The sequence below is a fragment of the Furipterus horrens genome, unplaced genomic scaffold (genome assembly GCF_987537825.1).
Source record: "Furipterus horrens unplaced genomic scaffold, mFurHor1.1.pri manual_scaffold_6, whole genome shotgun sequence".
Taxonomy (NCBI): domain Eukaryota; kingdom Metazoa; phylum Chordata; class Mammalia; order Chiroptera; family Furipteridae; genus Furipterus; species Furipterus horrens.
The window spans coordinates 66,884,044-66,901,396 of record NW_028327176.1 but is presented as its reverse complement, the minus strand read 5'-3'; the positions used below and the strand labels follow the sequence as shown (position 1 = coordinate 66,901,396).

The 17,353-nt window shown below is 45.1% G+C and overlaps 1 long non-coding RNA gene across 1 annotated transcript in view; it reads left to right on the top strand.

Annotated features, from left to right (window-relative positions):
- The window catches only part of LOC150006359 (uncharacterized), a 21,787-nt gene extending 4,434 nt beyond the window's left edge, over positions 1-17,353 (top strand). Inside the window, exon 2 of the long non-coding RNA XR_016511935.1 lies at positions 16,406-17,353. This is a non-coding gene — a long non-coding RNA (uncharacterized LOC150006359). The remainder of the gene's footprint in view (positions 1-16,405) is intronic.

The window sequence follows — 17,353 nt, the reverse complement described above, 5'->3', positions numbered from 1 at the left end:
CCCTATGATTCGGATGTTGGCCTGCTTTATAGCTGTCCCATAGTTTTCTGAGCCTCTCCTTATTTTCCTCACTTTTTGTTTCCTCTTTCTGCACTGGTTGATTGTTTGTTCCTTCCCTATGTTTCGATTTTTTGATTTGATCCCTGGTTTTCTTGCCCTCACCACTTGTTTCGTATGTGTTTTTGTTCATTTCAGCAGGACTAGCTTTCATTCCTTCCCCGTCTTATTTAAGATCTGCTGTTAGGTCTGTAAGCATTCTTATAACCAAAGCTCTGAGCTGTGCCTCAGAAAGATTTCCTGTCTGCTCAGCTGCTAAATTAGATATTTGCTGTCTGGTCAGCTGCGTCACTGGGATCTCTATAATGATCTGTGCTATCCTGACAGTTTTGTGTTTACCTTTCCTTCCTGAGTGGGGCTGTCACACCTCCTATGCTATAGGGGGCAGAGCCCCGTGCACTCGTTACTACTGGGCGACCCTTCTCAACACGCTGTGGCATTTTGTGTGGGGGTGGGGGTCCAAGATGGATTCCTGCCGTTCACTCTCCACCGAGAGACTGGGAGCCTCCGCCTTTGTCCTCACGCCCTCCGGCCCTTACAGTCTGAGGCAATGGGGGTCTGCCTTCCCCAGCATTGCAATCGCGAGCTGACTGGTTTGGTCTTCAGCCATGGGTGCTCCCCAAGCACTTCTCGCCTCCCCTTAAATACGGGTATCTGTGCTTACTGCTGTCCTGCTGCTGTTGACACAGCTGCTGCCGCCAACACAACTTGACCTCTCCACCCTGACTTAGCCCCTCCTACCCATCTGGACGATCACCACTTGTTTATAACTTCATACGTTGGACTTCCATGTAGCTTTATTTTCTGGAACTTCTGGTTATTTCTGGTTGTATTCCTTCTTAGTTGTGGAGGGAGACGGAGCGTGTCAGTCTAGGCCTCCATCTTGGCCGGAAGTAGGAGACTAATTTTAGGCTTCTTGTAATATGTTTTTGTTTCTGTTTTTCTCTCCTGGTACTTAATCAAATCTTTTGTCAATCCCAATGAAATAGTAGGGGATGGAAGAATGCATAAAATACAAGGACACTGAAGAGGGCAATAATATAATGATGACAGTATAACTTATTGTGACAGGCATTCTAATATTTACACCTCACAGCAATTCTAATGAAGCAAGTAGTATTCTTTTCCTGTTTTATAAATGAAGAGACTAACATGTAATTTACCCAGGTCACACATCAGACCAGTAATGGAGCTTGGACTTGAGCCTGGTTCTGAGCTCTAAATCCAGTGTTCCTTATTACAAGTCAAATAAATACTTCACACTCCCTGAGGTAATTAATGATGAAATTTGGTTTGTATTCCTACATGTCTTTTTCTATGAACATGTACACACACACACAAACACATTTGACCTGAAACGTGGATTTTTCTTTTAACAATTTTCATGGTTATTTTTCCAGGATACTAAGTAGAGATAGAAATTATTCTAATTTTTTTTATTGTGGTAAAGTAAACATAACATAAAATTTATCATTTAAACCATTTTTATGTATACAGTTTTATGGCGTTAAGTACACTCACATTGTTCTGCAAAATCATTATTTTTAATAACAGTAAAATATACCACAGTATAACTCCACCATGCAGTTTATTCAGCTGTTGCCTACTGTTTGAAATTCAGGCTGTTTCTCATTTTTGCCCTACACAAAATGGTGATGAACTTAACATCTTGGTGTTACTAAACTCAAAGGAGTTCATTGATTGGAATGTTCTATTCAAGAATAAATGTAGTTGTCAAGGAGACAGAGGAATTTCATCCAAAGCTCTGCTTCCCTGAAGGGAGGCTTAGCCATTGCTTATATACACTATTTGGTCAATTACACATTGATTTCTTCTTTGCAGTTGGCTGTAGTTAACATGTTGAATGCCTGTCAAGCTCATCCTATTTAAAGCTGCATCTGCAAAATACTGTGCTACATTTAACATTTAGCAAGATAGAATTTAGTAAGAAGTGCCCAGACCTTGAGACCCTTGTCCTATCTTAACATTCCACCTAAGACTTTTTCACTCCTCATTCTTGAGGGCATGGGGACCTGGGTCATACTTCTATAACTGCTTCCTGCTCAGCAGGGATGGGACACATCTTTGAGTTAGAGGAGTGAAATTCTCTGGCTGCCTGACTTATGGGGTCTCCTAGGTTCTGGGATTACTGAGAACAGGAGTGTATAATAGTAAGTGGGCATCACTTGTGTCTTGAAGAGGAGCTTGAGGTCAGACTGGTTTACAGTACTGTAGATCTATTTCCTCTTTCTCACTGGGTGGTATACTTGGCTTCACTTGAGAAAGCTATATCCTGTACTCATAGTTTCAGAGAAGAATGAGTTGTTAATAATACCAAGTGAGGACCCGTCCATACTGGATTCAGTTGATCTTGCAGGGATCCTGATTTCCAGGTTTTCAAATATACTCAGTTCTCTGGATTATGTGGGTTGTACCTGTTGGTGTTAGTAAATTCAGATTAGATTTAAGTTTTCGGTTACCTTTCCTAATTGGATAATGTTTAGCAGCCTGTTCTATTAATGGGTCTGGGAATCCTAAATTTGGGAGGAGCCCCATGAGGGCCCAACATACATAAATTCAAAAGGACTTAATTTAAGAATTTCTTTAGGTGCTGCTGTGATCCAGGTCACAGCAGTTGGTACTAATTTAAGCCAGGTCTCACTCATTTCCTAGCATAGTTTGCCCAGGGTCTTTTTGAGTTTTTTTCCTGGGGACTGTGGTCTCCATGAAGAATGTAAGGCCCACTTAATTTGGAGAGCCTGCTGGTCCCTTTTGTATGGCCACTGTGAAAGCTAGTCAGTTGTCATTTTGAAAGGTCCTAGGATCCCCAAACTAGGTTTTTTGTTAGTTTATTTCTTTTTTTTTTTTTAAGCAGTGCCTATACAACGTCATTGCTCCTTTTAGTTTAACATGGCACAAGGTTTGAGATGAGCAGATCACTTGGGGTCTATATACCCATAGTTTCCATCTTTCACAGACTGTGACTCCCTCACTCCCTCCACCTCCTATCTGCAGCTTAGAAACATTAGGAATGAAACTCCAATTTGAGCGCAAGAAGATAATGAGAAACAGCTGCAGGCAGAGATTGTTCAAATAAGAATGAAACAGGAGAGGAAATTAAGGACAATCTGATTCTATGAAAGGCTACTCACATAAGGCATCACCCTGCTTCACCTCTTCTCTCCAGCTGAGACACACACATGGCAGAGTCACCTCCTACTTTAGTTATAGGTTGCTGTTCCTCTCAGACCTCTAGCTTCTGGACTTCTGGGAAGATGCACTAAAAAGGCCCCCCCAAGGCCTGCCCCCGTGTTCCAAGCAGGTGGGACTGCGGGAGGCAGAGAATATGCCTAGGATGCCTTTTTTAAGTTTGGTTCACATGACACAATTCAGACCCACTCTACTAAAAGAGGTTCTTGGTGATATAGTCTCTCTGCACTTGTCTCCCTTCCAGCTCACACCCTAGCAGTGCAGTATTCTGTTCCTAAACTTCCATAACTGCATCTAGCTGTGACAAAACACTGGGCTGCTCTACCTGCTGCTTCCACAGTAGGGCAAGTGCCCAGGTCAGCTCATTTCACTGCCAGTCAGAAGACTCCCAAAACCATAGGGGCCTGTGCACAGGGTGAGTGGGGGGGGGGGTCACATTTCAAGGAGGGGACACAGGTTAGAAGCACGTAGTGGATGCAGAGAGCAAGCTCTCTTACCTCAACCTGTTCCACCCCACTGCTTTGGAGGAGAAAAGAGGTTCTAATAGGCTGCTACTCAGAAAAGAAGCTGAGGTCTCAGAAGTCTTCTTGATGAGGCTGACACAAGGGAATACATGACTGTGTACCTGCCCATTCAAAGCCATCCTTGCAGATATCAGAAGGACTGGGTTAGTTTTTGAAAGCACAGCACACTTTAGCAAGGAAGGAATGCACAACAGAACGAAAACGAATAATTGTCCTCTGGTGAGGATAAAAAAAATTTCTTTTTTAAAAGAACAACCATTGCAGACTTCCAGCAAAGATGGAGGCATAGGTAGACACAGTTTGCCTCTTGGCAAAACCATAAGAAGAATTACAACCTCAAAACAAAAAATAACCAGAACTGCCAGGAAATTGAACTGTATGGAAGCCCAACAGCCAAGGATTTAAAGAAGAGATATTCAGCCCTGGCTGGTGTGGCTCAGTGGATTGAGAGCCAGCCTGTGAACCAAAGAGTTGCTGGTTATATTCCAGTCGGGGTACATGCCTTGGTGGTGGGCCAGGTTCCCAGTTGGGGGTGCATGACAGGCTACCACACATTGATGTTTCTCTCCCTTTTTTTCTCCTTCCCTGCTCTCTGAAAATAAATAAATAACTTAAAAGAAAGAAATATTCATCCAGATGGGTAGAAGGGGTGGAGACAGGGAGAAGGGGCAGAGAGGATGCAGTGCAGTAGTGTTATGATGGAGGTAGCAGCTGCAGGCCAGAAGAATGGGTGGTCTCACATTCATGTGTAGTGGATAAAAGCCTGGACGGACAACTTTGGAGCATCCTAGCCCCAGGCCAGACTGCGCACGCAACTCAAGGTCCCACCGCTGGGAAAATAAAGCCTCATAGCTTCTGGCTGTGAAAACCAGTGGGAGTTGGGGAGGTGGAAGGAACTGTCGCTCTCTCAGGAGAGTTCATTTACAGGGTCTCCATGGTCCAAGAATGTATGCAAATTCCCACAGTCTGGGAACTATCACTAGGGCAACAGCTAGAGGGGTACCATTCCTATCTGGGAAGTGGGTGAAGTGACTGGAAAGGGGGCGAGTGCCAAGTAAGTGGCGTGGTTCCCTCTTTGACCCCTTCCCCACATACAGAACCACAACGTGGTGAAATGGATTGCCCAGCAAGATGAATACCTAAGGCTCTGCCCCTTACAATGTAACAGGTGTGACAGCTCTACCTAAGACAAACAGAGGCAAACACAGGAGACTGTCAAGTTGAGGATACAAAGAAATATGACCCAAATGAAAGAAAAAAATCAAAACTCCAGAAAAAGAACTAAGCAAAATGGAGATAGCTAACCTATCAGATGCAGAGTTCAAAACACTGGTGATAAGGATACTCAGAGAATTCATTAGTATGCCAAACACATAGGGAAGAAATGAAGGCTACACTGAGTAAAATAAAGAAAAACCCACAGGGAACCAATAGTGAAGGGAAGGAAGCCAGGTTTCAAACCAATGAATTATGACATTAAGGAAGAAATAAACCAGTACAAAATGAAACAAAAATATAAAAACAAAACGAAAGAAAAAGAAGACTCTGGTATATCTCCAAAAGTGCTAACGTCTCAATCATAGAGATGCCAGAAGAAGAGGAAGAGCAAGAAATTGAAAGCTTACTTGAAAAAATAATGAAAGAAAACTTCCCTAATTTGGTGAGGGAAATAAACATACAAGTCCAGGAAGCACAGAGAGTCCCAAACAAGTTGGACCCAAAGAGGACCACACCAAGACACATCATAATTAAAATGCGAAAGGCAAAAGATAAAGAATCTTAAAAGCAGCAAGAGAAAAGCAGAGTTACCTACAAAGGCAGTCCCATAAGACTGTCAGCTGATTTCCCAAAATAAACTTTTCAGACAGGAAGGGACTTGCAAGAAGTATTCAAAGTGATGAAGAGCAAGGACGTACAACCAAGATTACTCTATCCAGCAAAGCTGTCATTTAGAATGCAAGGGCAGATAAAATGCTTCCCAGACAAGGTAAAGCTAAAAGAGTTTATCATCACCAAGCTATTATTATATGAAATGTTAAAGGGACTTATTTAAGAAAAAGATAAAAACTAAGAACATTAAAACGACAACAAACTCACAACTATCAACAACTGAATCTTAAAAACAAAAACAAACTAAGCAAACAATTAGAACAGAAACAGAATCATAGATATGGAGATCATATGGAGTGTTATCAGTAGGGGAGGAAGGGAAGACTGGGGGAAAAGGTACAGGGATAAAGAAGCATAATTGGTAGGTACAAATTGTGAGAAACATTGACGTGAGAGAGAAACATTGACCGGTTACCTCATATACACACTGACTATGGATCAAACCCAACCTAGGTATGTGCCCTGATTGGGAATTGAACCCACAACCTTTTGGTGTATGGGATGACACTAACCAATTGAGCCACGCTAACTAGGGCTACCTACATTTCTTAAAAGTATATTTTATTGATTATGCTGTTACAGTAGTCCCAATTTCTTTTCCCTTTGCTCCCTTCTTCCCAGTACCCCCTTCCCTCCAGCAACCACCCCCCCCCCTTAGTTTATGTCCATCGGTCGTAAGTTCTTTGGCTTCACCCTTTCCTATATTGTTCTTAACTTCCCCCTGTCTATTTTGTACCAACCAGTTATGCTTCTTAACCCCTGCACCATTTCCCCATTTCTCCCCCTCCCCGCTCTCAGCTGGTAACCCTTCAAATGATCCCCATACCTGATTCTGTTTCTATTCTGGTTTGCTTAGTTGGGTTTTGCTTTTATTTTTTAGATTCAGTTCTTGACAGTTGTGTTTGTTGTTATTTTAATGTTCATGTTACAGAAACAGGGGTGTCCAAAAACAAACCCCAGAGTTTGCGGCTGGGGGATGGGGAAAAGGAAGCAGCTTTTAAGATGCCTTTGCATGCCTGGGGCTAGTTGCTAGTGTCTTTGTTATGTAAAATGGCTTTGATACTTCCAAGGCCCAAGAAGATGGCAGGAGTCTTGAACTGTGGGATGATACGGAAGGAGCCTACAGAGCCTGCGTAGGGTTCTGTGAATGGTCAGAACTGCTTGCAACACCCACTGTGTCAGAGGATGCAGTCAGGGATATATAAGCAGCTGCGGACATTTTAGCTCTCTGTCTCTCTCTCTCTCGCTAGCTCTCGTGGTCTCCCTCCATGTGGTTTGGAGGAGAGGGCTCTCCAGGTTGCTCTCTCTCTCGTGCGCTCCCTCCATGTGGCTTGGTGAAGGGGCCTTCTCCATGCAGTTTTGAGAAGCTAGGTTCTCCATGCGGATTAAAGAAGCTGAGTTCTCCATGCGGTTTTGAGAGGGCTCTCCAGGCTGCTTTAAGAGGCTCTTGCCATGCGGTTTTGAGAAGGAGAGGAGATCCACGTGGTTTGCAGAAAGAAGGCAGTTTACAAGGAGGCTGAGAATCCACGCAGTTCTGCATTAAAAGCTGGAGGGCATCACGGCGCAGAAAGGACCTCCCCAATCAGAACTGAGTGATTGGCAGCTACTGGTAAAGCTGAACTGTGCCTAGGAATTAGGGAAACAGTGTTTCCGACTTTTCTAAGGCTGGCCTGGTTTGGTAGGGGGAGGCAGAACTATGTGTTAGTGGGTATTTTAAAGAACATAAGAAGAAGAAAAACAAAAATGAACAATAAAAAAAAAAAAGAACAGAAGACTCAACAGCAGAAATCCGCAAATAATCTAAATCTATGTATCTATTAAATAAACAGTTCTTTTTCTTTTCACTAAACTCTAGTACTGAGAGTTGTAATTGTGGCGGCGGGCAATTGGGCCCCTAACTAAACAACCTGTGGGTTCTGTTTCAATTGGAGCAGCCCAGAGGTTCTGTTACATTCATAGTTTTGGTCTTCTTTTTCTTAAACAAGTCCCTTTAACATTTCATTTAATAATGGCTTAATGATGATGAACTCTTTTAGCTTTACCTTGTCTGGAAAGCACTTTATCTGCCCTTGCATTCTAAATGATAGCTTTGCTGGATAGAGTAACCTTGGTTATAGGTCCTTGCTTTTCATCACATTGAATATTTCTTGCTAGTCCCTTCTTGCCTGCAAAGTTTCTTTTGAGAAATGATCTGCTTTTCTCTTGCTGCTTTTCTCTCTCTTTATCTTGAACTTTTGGCATTTTTATTAGGCTGTGTCTTGGTGTGGTCCTCTTTGGGTCTAGCTTGTTTGGGACTCTCTTTGCTTCCTGGACTTGTATGTCTATTTCCCTCATCAAATTAGGGAAGTTTTCCTTCATTATTTTTTCACATAAACTTTCAAATTCTTGCTCTTCCTTTTCTCCTTCTGGCACTCCTATGATTCGGATGTTGGCACAGTTAAAGTTGTCGCAGAGGTTCCTAAGCCTCTCATTTTTTTCAGTTCTTGTTTCCTCGTTCTGTACTGGTCGACTGTTTTTCTTATGTTCCAAATCATTGATTTGAACCCTGGTTTCCTTCCCTTCACCATTGGTATTGTGTGGATTTTCCTTCATTTAGCTTAGCCTTCACTTCTTCCTTTCTGTATTTTTCATACTTAAGCATATCTGTCAAGTCTGTGAGCATCTTTAACACCAGTGTTTTAAACTCTGTTAGGTTAGTTATCTCTTTGTCGCTTAGTTCTCTCACTGGAACCTTGATCTGTTCCCTCTTTTGGGCCATACTTCTCTGTCTCCTCATCTTGACAGGCTACTTTGTTTGTTTGCCTCTGTGTCTTAGGTAGAGCTATTGCACCTGTTATATTGTAAGGGGTGGAGCCTTAGGTATTCTTCAGTACCCAGCAACCCGTTTCACCATGTTGTCGTGCTGTATGTGTAGGAGGGGTCTGAGAGGGAACAGTGCCACTTGCTCAGCACTTACCCCTTTTCCAGGCACTTCTCCTGCTTCCTGTATGGGATTGGCACTCCTCTAGCTGTTGTCCTGGCTGTCATTCCCACAGTGGGTGGTTGTGCAGACATTCTAGGACCATGGGGGCCCTTTAAACAAGCGGACTCTGCTGAGAAACCAGAAGATTCTTCCTCCATGCCAACCACCACTGGTTTTCACTGTCAGAAGCAATGAGGCTTTATTTTCTCCAGCGCTGGAATGGTGACCTGCACAGTCTGGTCTGGTGCTAGGAGTGCTCCCTATGAGTCCCTCCCTACTTTTTAAAACATGTGACTGCGCTTTCCACCAACCTGCTGCTGCTGCCACCACACTGTGTCCTCTCCACCTCAGCTCCACCCCTCCTACCTGCTGGATGACTATTTCTTCTTTATACCTTTGTTTGTTGGACTTCCATGCAGCTCAATTTTCTGGAACTTATGGTTGTCTCTAGTTTTGAGATAGTTGTATTCCTTCTTAGCTGTGGAGGGAGATGCAGCGTATCTGTCTAGGCCTCCATCTTGGCTAGAAGTCTCCAGGGCTACCCACATTTTTTTTTAATGTGTTTTATTGATTATAATATTACATTTGTCCCAATTTCCCTTCCCTCTGCTCCCCTCCACCTGGTGGTCCCCCTCCCTCCAGTTGTCCCCCCCTTTTAGATCATGTCCATTAGTTGTGCATATAGTTCTTCTCAACCTCTGTCTATTCCATTCCCTCCTACCATGATCCTTAATTCCTATATCATCTCCCTCCCTCTCCCCATTCCCCCTCTCTGTTGACCTCCCCCCAATATGTTCCCTGTACCTATAGTTCTTTTTCCACTCTCGTTGCCTGTTTAGTTTGCCTTTGTTTCAATTCCCTAGCTTCTGTTGTTTCTTGTGATGCAGTTTTCATTTTAGATTTCATAGTCTTGATCCTCCTTTTTCTAAACCAGTCCCTTTAACATCTCATATAACAGTGGTTTGGATCTAATGAACTCTTTCAGTTTTATTTTGTCCTGGAAACACTTTCTCTGCCCTTCTATTCTGAATGACAATTTCGCTGGATAGAGTATTCGTGGTTGTAGGTTTTGGATTTTCATTACTTTGAATATTTCTTGCCAGTCCCTTCTTGCCTGCAGGGTCTCCCTTGAGAAGTCAGCTGATAGTCTAATTGGGAGCCCTTTGTACATGATTCTTTTCTTCTTTCTTGCTGCTTTTAGGATTCTCTCTTTATCTTTAATTTTTGACATTTTGATTATAATGTGTCTTGGAGTGGTTCTCCCTGGGTCCAGTTTTTTTGGAATTCTCTGTGCTTCCTGGACCTGTAAGTCTATTTCTTTCCCCAAGTCTGGGAAGTTCTCCTTTATTATATTTTCACTCAATTTTTCAAGTTCTAGTTCATCTTCCTCACTCTCTGGCAAACCAATGATTCTTATGTTAGGCCTTTTATAGCTGTCCCAGAGGTTTCTGATCTTCTCATCGTTGCTTCCCATTTCCTCTCGCTGCATTGGTTGACTGCTTGTTCCTTCTCCATATTCCGGTTTGTTGAAATGAACTCTGGATTTTTTTTCCTCACCATCTGTCTCGTATGTGGTTTTGTTCCTTTCGTTATGAGTGTTTTTCGCTTCTTTCTCATCTTTTTCCAGATCTTTTGTTAATTCTGTAAGCCACCTGATAACAATGGCCCTGAACTGAGCCTCTGACAGGTTTCTTATCTGTTCATCTGTCAGATTCCTCATCTGTTGCCTGGTGAGCTGCGCCACCGGGATTTCTATAGTTGTCTGCCTCATCTTGACAGATGCGTTTTGTTTTCTTGGGCCGGCTAAAGGGGGCAGTGCCTGTATACTTGTCACGACCCAGCGACCAGCGCGTTCCGCAACCTTTCTAGCTGCGCCGTGGTGCTTTGTCGTCACAACCCAGCGACCGGCGCCTGTCCGCGACCTATTTCGCAGCGCTGTGGTGCTTTCTTTGGGGGTGGGGGTCCAAGATGGATTCACACAGTTATTCCGCTAGTAGACTGGGATCTGTCCTCCCGCCCCCCTGGGCCTCACTGTTCAAGGCGATGTGGTGGCTGCTTTCCCCAGCGTTGGGGTCGCGAGCTGCCAGGGGTTCGACTGCAGCCGGGATTGTCCTCCCTGCCGCTGTCCCTGGTGCGACCGCAAACAGCACCGCCCCCTTTCGCTCCTACCTGCCCAAAGGGCGCCGCTGGTTTATAACTTCATACGTTAGGCTTCCGTGTAGTTTTATTTTCTGGAATTTCTAGTTATCCTTTGTTTCGAAGTAGTTGTATTCCTCTCTAGTTGTAGAGGGAGACCGAGCACGTCCGTCTAAGCCTCCATCTTGGCCGGAAGTTCCTACCTACATTTTTAAATCAGCAGTCTTTTATCTCTTTTTGGGGGGCATCAATCCAATCAGGTAAATTTTTTTTTAATTTTCAATATTTCTAGGGTATTTGGCTTGTGTTACGACACCTTTGGTAAAATTTTTGAAATCACATCTGCCAGTAGAACATCTCTTTATATCAACGAGACTCTTTGAAGAGACATGGCATTTAATTTCCCCTACCCCCATTATCCTTCAGACAAAGGGAAGGAGTGGAAATCTTATATAAAACAGCCTACAAAACATGCTTTGTATTTTTTGGCTCATAGTTAAAACTGGTTTCTTATCATATAATCCCAAGCATATTTCTTTACACCATTAGTCATAGACTTGGCCCCTGAGTTCTACAGCCAAACCTTTGTTGCTCAGTCTTGTTTGTCTTCTAGATAAGAGATCCTCTCTTCTATCCCAGATCACATCCACTAGAAACCATGAATTCACTTGCTTTTCCTCAGTGAGGCCAGTCTGATGGGGACCTTATTGTTGTTCAGGGAACTGCAAGTCTTGGATGCCATTCCTATTTCCCATCATTAGTTCTACCTTGGCTGTGGCTGCTCCAGAAAGTGTGCTTCTTGGATGCGAGTTGGTGGGAGTTATGGGGGAGAAGCTTTTGTGTATAAAGTAAGTGATCTAATGGGAAATACTGAAACCTGAGGAAGCAAAGAAGCTGCACTTAGAATACAATGCCTCCTGAATCCACCTTGGACAGACAGGCATTTTCCTACCATTGACCCATTTATTGGTCCTGGCTGGTTTGGCTCAGTGGATTGAGCGTCGGCCTGCGAGCTAAGTGTCGCTGGTTCGATCTTCCAGTCAGGGCACATCAGAGAAGGAAAACTCTGACTCCAAAAAACCTCCGCTGCCTTGCGGCATACCTCTTCACGGGAAAGGCTAAGGGAGTAAACCCCGACAGAAAATCCGGAGCCGGAGTCCCTAAGGCGGTTTGACGTTGTAGTCAACACCGGCAACTCCTGCGGCGCACCTGAAGCCAAGCTGTATTGACTCCGTCTTTCCCTTGGACCCTTCAGCTGCGAAGAGAGGGGGCGTCTGCTGCACGGGCAACAGCAGACCCTCCATATCACCCTGCCCAGGCTCTGTAGCTTCAGCTTCACTGGAGAGGACACTCCAGCGTCATCGTAAGATGTCGATTCAACACGGGAGGAGACAGATACCGTGTCACTCCCGAGTCGGACTGCACAGCCATTCTCGGCGGTGCAGATAGACTTTTAAGAAGCTACACCATCGTCTCTCGAGACGGACGGGCATGGGCAACAGCAGACCCTCCATATCACCCTGCCCAGGCTCTGTAGCTTCAGCTTCACTGGAGAGGACACTCCAGCGTCATCGCAAGATGTCGATTTAACACGGGAGGAGACAGATACCGTGTCACTCCCGAGTCGGACTGCACAGCCATTCTCGGCGGTGCAGATAGACTCTTAAGAAGCTACACCATCGTCTCTCGAGACGGACGGCTGCCGACGACCCATTTATTACATTAACATGTCTAAGCCCTTCATTTCTTTAAGCTCATTTTATCTGTTTCTGGAGGATGCACCCCAAGGGGTTGCATTCAGGCATCATATTTGAGTTCCCCAGAGCTGGCACACTTACATACAAGACAAACAAGGCAAATGTCAACATACATACAAAGAACAAAATCCACCTCCTGTCAGGTAGCTTTGCTCTGAGAAATCACCCAGAGAACAGTCTAGAATTTTATACCAGGTTTATTGAAGGAAGGGAGGGAAAGGGATTAGAAGTAGGAGGAAACTCCCAGACCAACTCAAGGGCCTGTAGGAGCAAGGGAAGGGGGAATGGGGAAGGAAGGAGGAGTGGAGACTCCCAGTCACCCATGCAGGCCCGTAGTTATCACCTGCCTCTGCATCTGCAAGCACCATCTCCACACTTTGCCAAACATACATTTTGGTTAGGGTGAGTTTACCCATTAACACATTCAGCAGGTTATTTACATCTCCCTGCTTTTCCCCCACCAGGCCAGTCAATATATCGTGCTTTGTCCATCAACATTTCTTCTGGGAATGAGCAAAGTCCATTTTTATTTCCTATGGGAGAGGCTGGGACCAGGTTAATTTTTGTTGTTTTTCCTCCTCCTCTCTGTTATTAAAGACTTGGAAGGCAGTCTGAATTAGGTCCCTTTGGGGAGTTTTGGGTCCATCCTCCAGCTTCCATAACTTTCTTCTAATATCAGGGGTGGAGTGTGTAATAAAATGGGTATTAAGATAGGCCTTGCCTTCTTCTGAGTTGGGGTCCAAGTTGGTACTTGAGAATGGCTTTTGTAAGGTGGCTCATGAATGAGGCTGGGTTCTCAGAGGCCGCCTGCATTATTTCTAGGATTTTGTCATAATTGACGGCCTTAAGAGCAGCCTTATGCATGCCTTCAACTAGGCATCTGAGAAAATGTGACATCTTAGCCAAATCAGGGGACCCTGACTGATGGTTCTAGTGAGGATCTGCAGCTGGGACTGCATTGGGTCCAGCTGGATTCCTTTCGGGATCCTGGACATATAGGGTGTCTGCAAATGTAGAGGAAGCAGACAGAACATGATCTTTTTCCTCTGGGGTGGTGGAGGAGGTTAGGATGACACAGACATCTTGATATGTTAATGAATAGGTCTGAGTTATATATTGGAACTCTTTGTAAAAGTGTGTAGGATCTGCAGTTATAAGACCCTGGACAGCACTCAGTTTGGGCTAAATCCATGCGGGAAAAGGGGACATGTACCCAGACAATGCTCTCGGCTCCTGCCATCTTGTGAAGAGGGTACAGGCCTGAGGATGGTGGGGAGAATGACGGCACGAGGGCAGCCCAAGAATGGGTACATGGAGGCAAAATGAGAGGGGTGGAGTCCAGGGGCCGCAAAGGCTTGTCTTTGGCCAGAGATCAGGAGAGGAGAGGGAGGAGGGAAGAGGGTTTGTCATAGGGGGAATGTTGACTGGAAGGGGGCATATGGGTGGGGTAAGGGTGTCCAAGGTCTGAGGGGTCTGTTTCTGTAAAAGACAAGAGGTGGGGTGGGGCGGGGGAGCTTGTTGACACAGAGGAACTGCAGGTGGAGGTCAGCTGAAGGAGAATAAGTTGGAGGGGGGAGCAGGAGGAGCAAAGGGATGGTCTGCTGTGAAGAATCAAAAAGGCCTTTGTGTATGGAACTTTGGACAATTTGCCGTGACACCTGAGGTGGTTGCTGAGATCAGTAAGAATTTGGAGGTCAAATGTTCCATGTTCTGGCCAACAGTATCTGTTATCAAGAGGATATTGAGGCCAGGTAACAGTGGAGAGAGAAATTAGCTTTTTTAGCTTTACCTGGGACCCTATTTGAAGGGTCCAGAGGTTCCAACAGAGACAACCCAAAGGGGAGTCCTTCAGAGGTTGGGATTGATGTGCTCCCATGGTACTGAGAGTAATGACCCAGAGGGTGAGCCTGAGACTAAATGAATCAGGAGGGTTAAGGGGTGTCTCCACTTAAGCTGCTGATTCTATGAGGTGCAAAGGCCCTGAGCAAACTGTCCAGGGGGAGGGCATCCCTAGTCACCTCTGGAAGTCCAACTGAGTGCGAAGGCTCCGATGCGCAAAGGTCTCAAATGAACTGTCCACAGCGTGGGTGTCCCCAACCACCAGTGGAAATCCAACAAGGTGCAAGGACCCAAGGAAGACCAAACTAGGCCTAGAATTTTCAAGCAGAGCCACAGTGGGTTCAGAAATGAGATGGTCAACCTGACTTACCCAATGAGACAAAACCCATCTAGTTGTGTCTGGTGTGGATGGAGGGCAGGCCACAGTAAAGGGTCCGAAGATGGAGGTTGTCAGATGCACAGATCTCTTGAGCAAGGTGGGAAAGGAGGGCAGGGTGCGAGAGGGTTCTGACAGGATCAGGGGGTAAGCCTGGGACATGCTGCCACAGCCCACTGCTCCCCTGTTTGCAAGCTGCCAGTGACCACTCTCAGAGCCCCTCCCAGGTTTCAGCACCAAACAGACAGCACCTGCAGACGCAGAGGCAGGCGATTCCTACAGGCCCACGTGGTGACCCGGAATCTCCACTACCCCTTTCTTCCCCCTTCCCCCTTCCCCCTTCCCTCTTCCCTTGCTCCTATGGACCCTCAAATTGGTCTGGGAGTTTCCTCTTACCTCTAACCCTTTTCCCTCCCTCCCTTCAATAAACCTGGTGTAAAACCCTAGACTGTTCTCCAGGTGATTTCTCAGAACAAGACTACCTGACACCTCCTACAAGACAGAAACTAAAGGGTGGTAGAGCCTGGGATCTCATAACTTTTACCCACCGAAAACACTATTAGTGAACTAGGGTTCCCTGACAACCAGACAACGCCACCAGAGATTGTCACCAGAGGATGTTTTGGATTGCCTTACAGTCATTCTTCAACCCTCGAGTTAGACCTAGTGGGGCCCTAAATCCAGTGTCACATGACCAACCTGAAACCAAGAGAGAACCAGAAATTAACCTATCCTTTTGACAACCCTATATCCAAAACAGGAATAGAAATACTAGTTAAAGCAACCATGGGCTGACCTACCCACCTCCCTTCAAAAGCACCAAACAAAACAGGTTCATATGGCCACGCTGCTTCACTGTGAAGATAGGTCAGGCAGCCATTCCAGTGGCCAGCATCAAGCAGGAGTCTCCTATAGAATAGATTCCCTCATCCAACGGAGACATAGGCAAGTATACTCTGTATGAGCAGCTGCTTCTGACTGCTTCGCCAAGCATTCACACCAGCCCAGAGGGAATCCCTTTAGGAGAGTTCCATCTGAGTCACCAGATTGTTACCAAACTCAAGAACAAGACGTGGTTGTCAATTGGTAGTTTTATTTACTTGCAGCAAATAAAGGAGATGGGATTCACACTCAAAGCTCTGCCTCTCTGAAGGGAGGTTTAGCCATTGCTTATATACACTATTTGGTCAATTACATGTTGATTTTTTTTTGCAGTTGCCTACACTCATCCTTTTGAGTTCCTGTCAAGCACATCCTGTTTAAAGCTGTATCTACAAAATACTGTGCTACATTTTAACATTTAGCAAGACAGCATTTAGTAAGAAGTGCCCAGACCTTGAGACCCTTGTCCTAACATTTGTACTGTCAAATGAACTCAAAGAGTCTGGATGCTTTGGCTAGAAATAAATGACAAAGATTTATTCAAGGGACTAGGGTTTGCAAACCAGAAACACAACTAGGCAATACCCAGAGTGTTCCGAGAAAGAAAGAAATGGACTCTTATCGCAAAGAGTCCATTTTTTTCTTTCAGCCCTAATAATTGAAGATCATAAGTCTTATTGCTCTCCCTCCTAGAGATTTGCTACACCCTTGAAGATCCTAGTGGAAGAGGTTGACTAATCTGACTTGTTTCTTTCTCCTGCCCTGATTGCAGCAGCCTGTGGAGACTGAAGTGATGCATTTCAGCAGCTATAAGAGTAGTCCTGGCTCCAGTGTCCCGAGATCCTGATGCCTGTCATATAACCAGAACCTGGCTCAGCCAGGATGCCCCACAAAGAACAGTGATAGGTGTGTTAACTGAGGATGGGCAGTGCAGGAGGACCTGTGGCCAGGGGATCAAAAAACTCAGGTGTTTCTCTTGATCAGAAAAGGTCTTCCCTCAAGCCAGAAAGAAAGTGCTATCAGACTGTGGAGTCCATGTGTCAACCAAGCAACAATTTGATATCTGCACGGATGGGCCTGAGCAAGAAGACAGAAACAGCTGCACAGAGAGTGATGGGATGTCATTTGAGGATGTGTATGAAGTAGACAATAGTAGATACTTAAGTCAGGTCCTCACTTCCTGCTGGATTTTAGCACAGTTTCCCCTATGCTGGTAGATTCAGCTCTCCATTTCCAGTATGACGATGCATCAGATTTTGGTACTGAATATGCTGAGAAAATTCATCAGTACCTTAGAGAAGCTGAAATAAGATAGTGTCAATTTGGAGCCTCTTCTTTTTCTAAGAGACTTGAGTTCTACATTGATGTGATTGAAGTTCCTCTGCAGGGTGCCCCTGGGGCCCTTCATAATAACTGTGCACCCCTTCAGTGTGATGTTGACTGACAGCCTCAGTTACCACGCTGTCTCCCCTCCCCCCGCCTGCTTGCTGCCTGGGAGTTTCCCATGATGATGGGGTGCATCAATCCAAGCTCCATTTGGCCTTGATCAGCCCTCAGACTCATAGCTGCAAGATAACGACTGAATTCAATAATTTTTTTTCTTCCCCCCTATAAAACAGCCCCCTCCTTCCCTAGGAACCCGGAGTCGGGCCATTCGTGGCATGGCTTCCTCCCTGCTTGCTAATTCCCTCAAATAAACTTTTCTTCTGCTCGCTGCTTC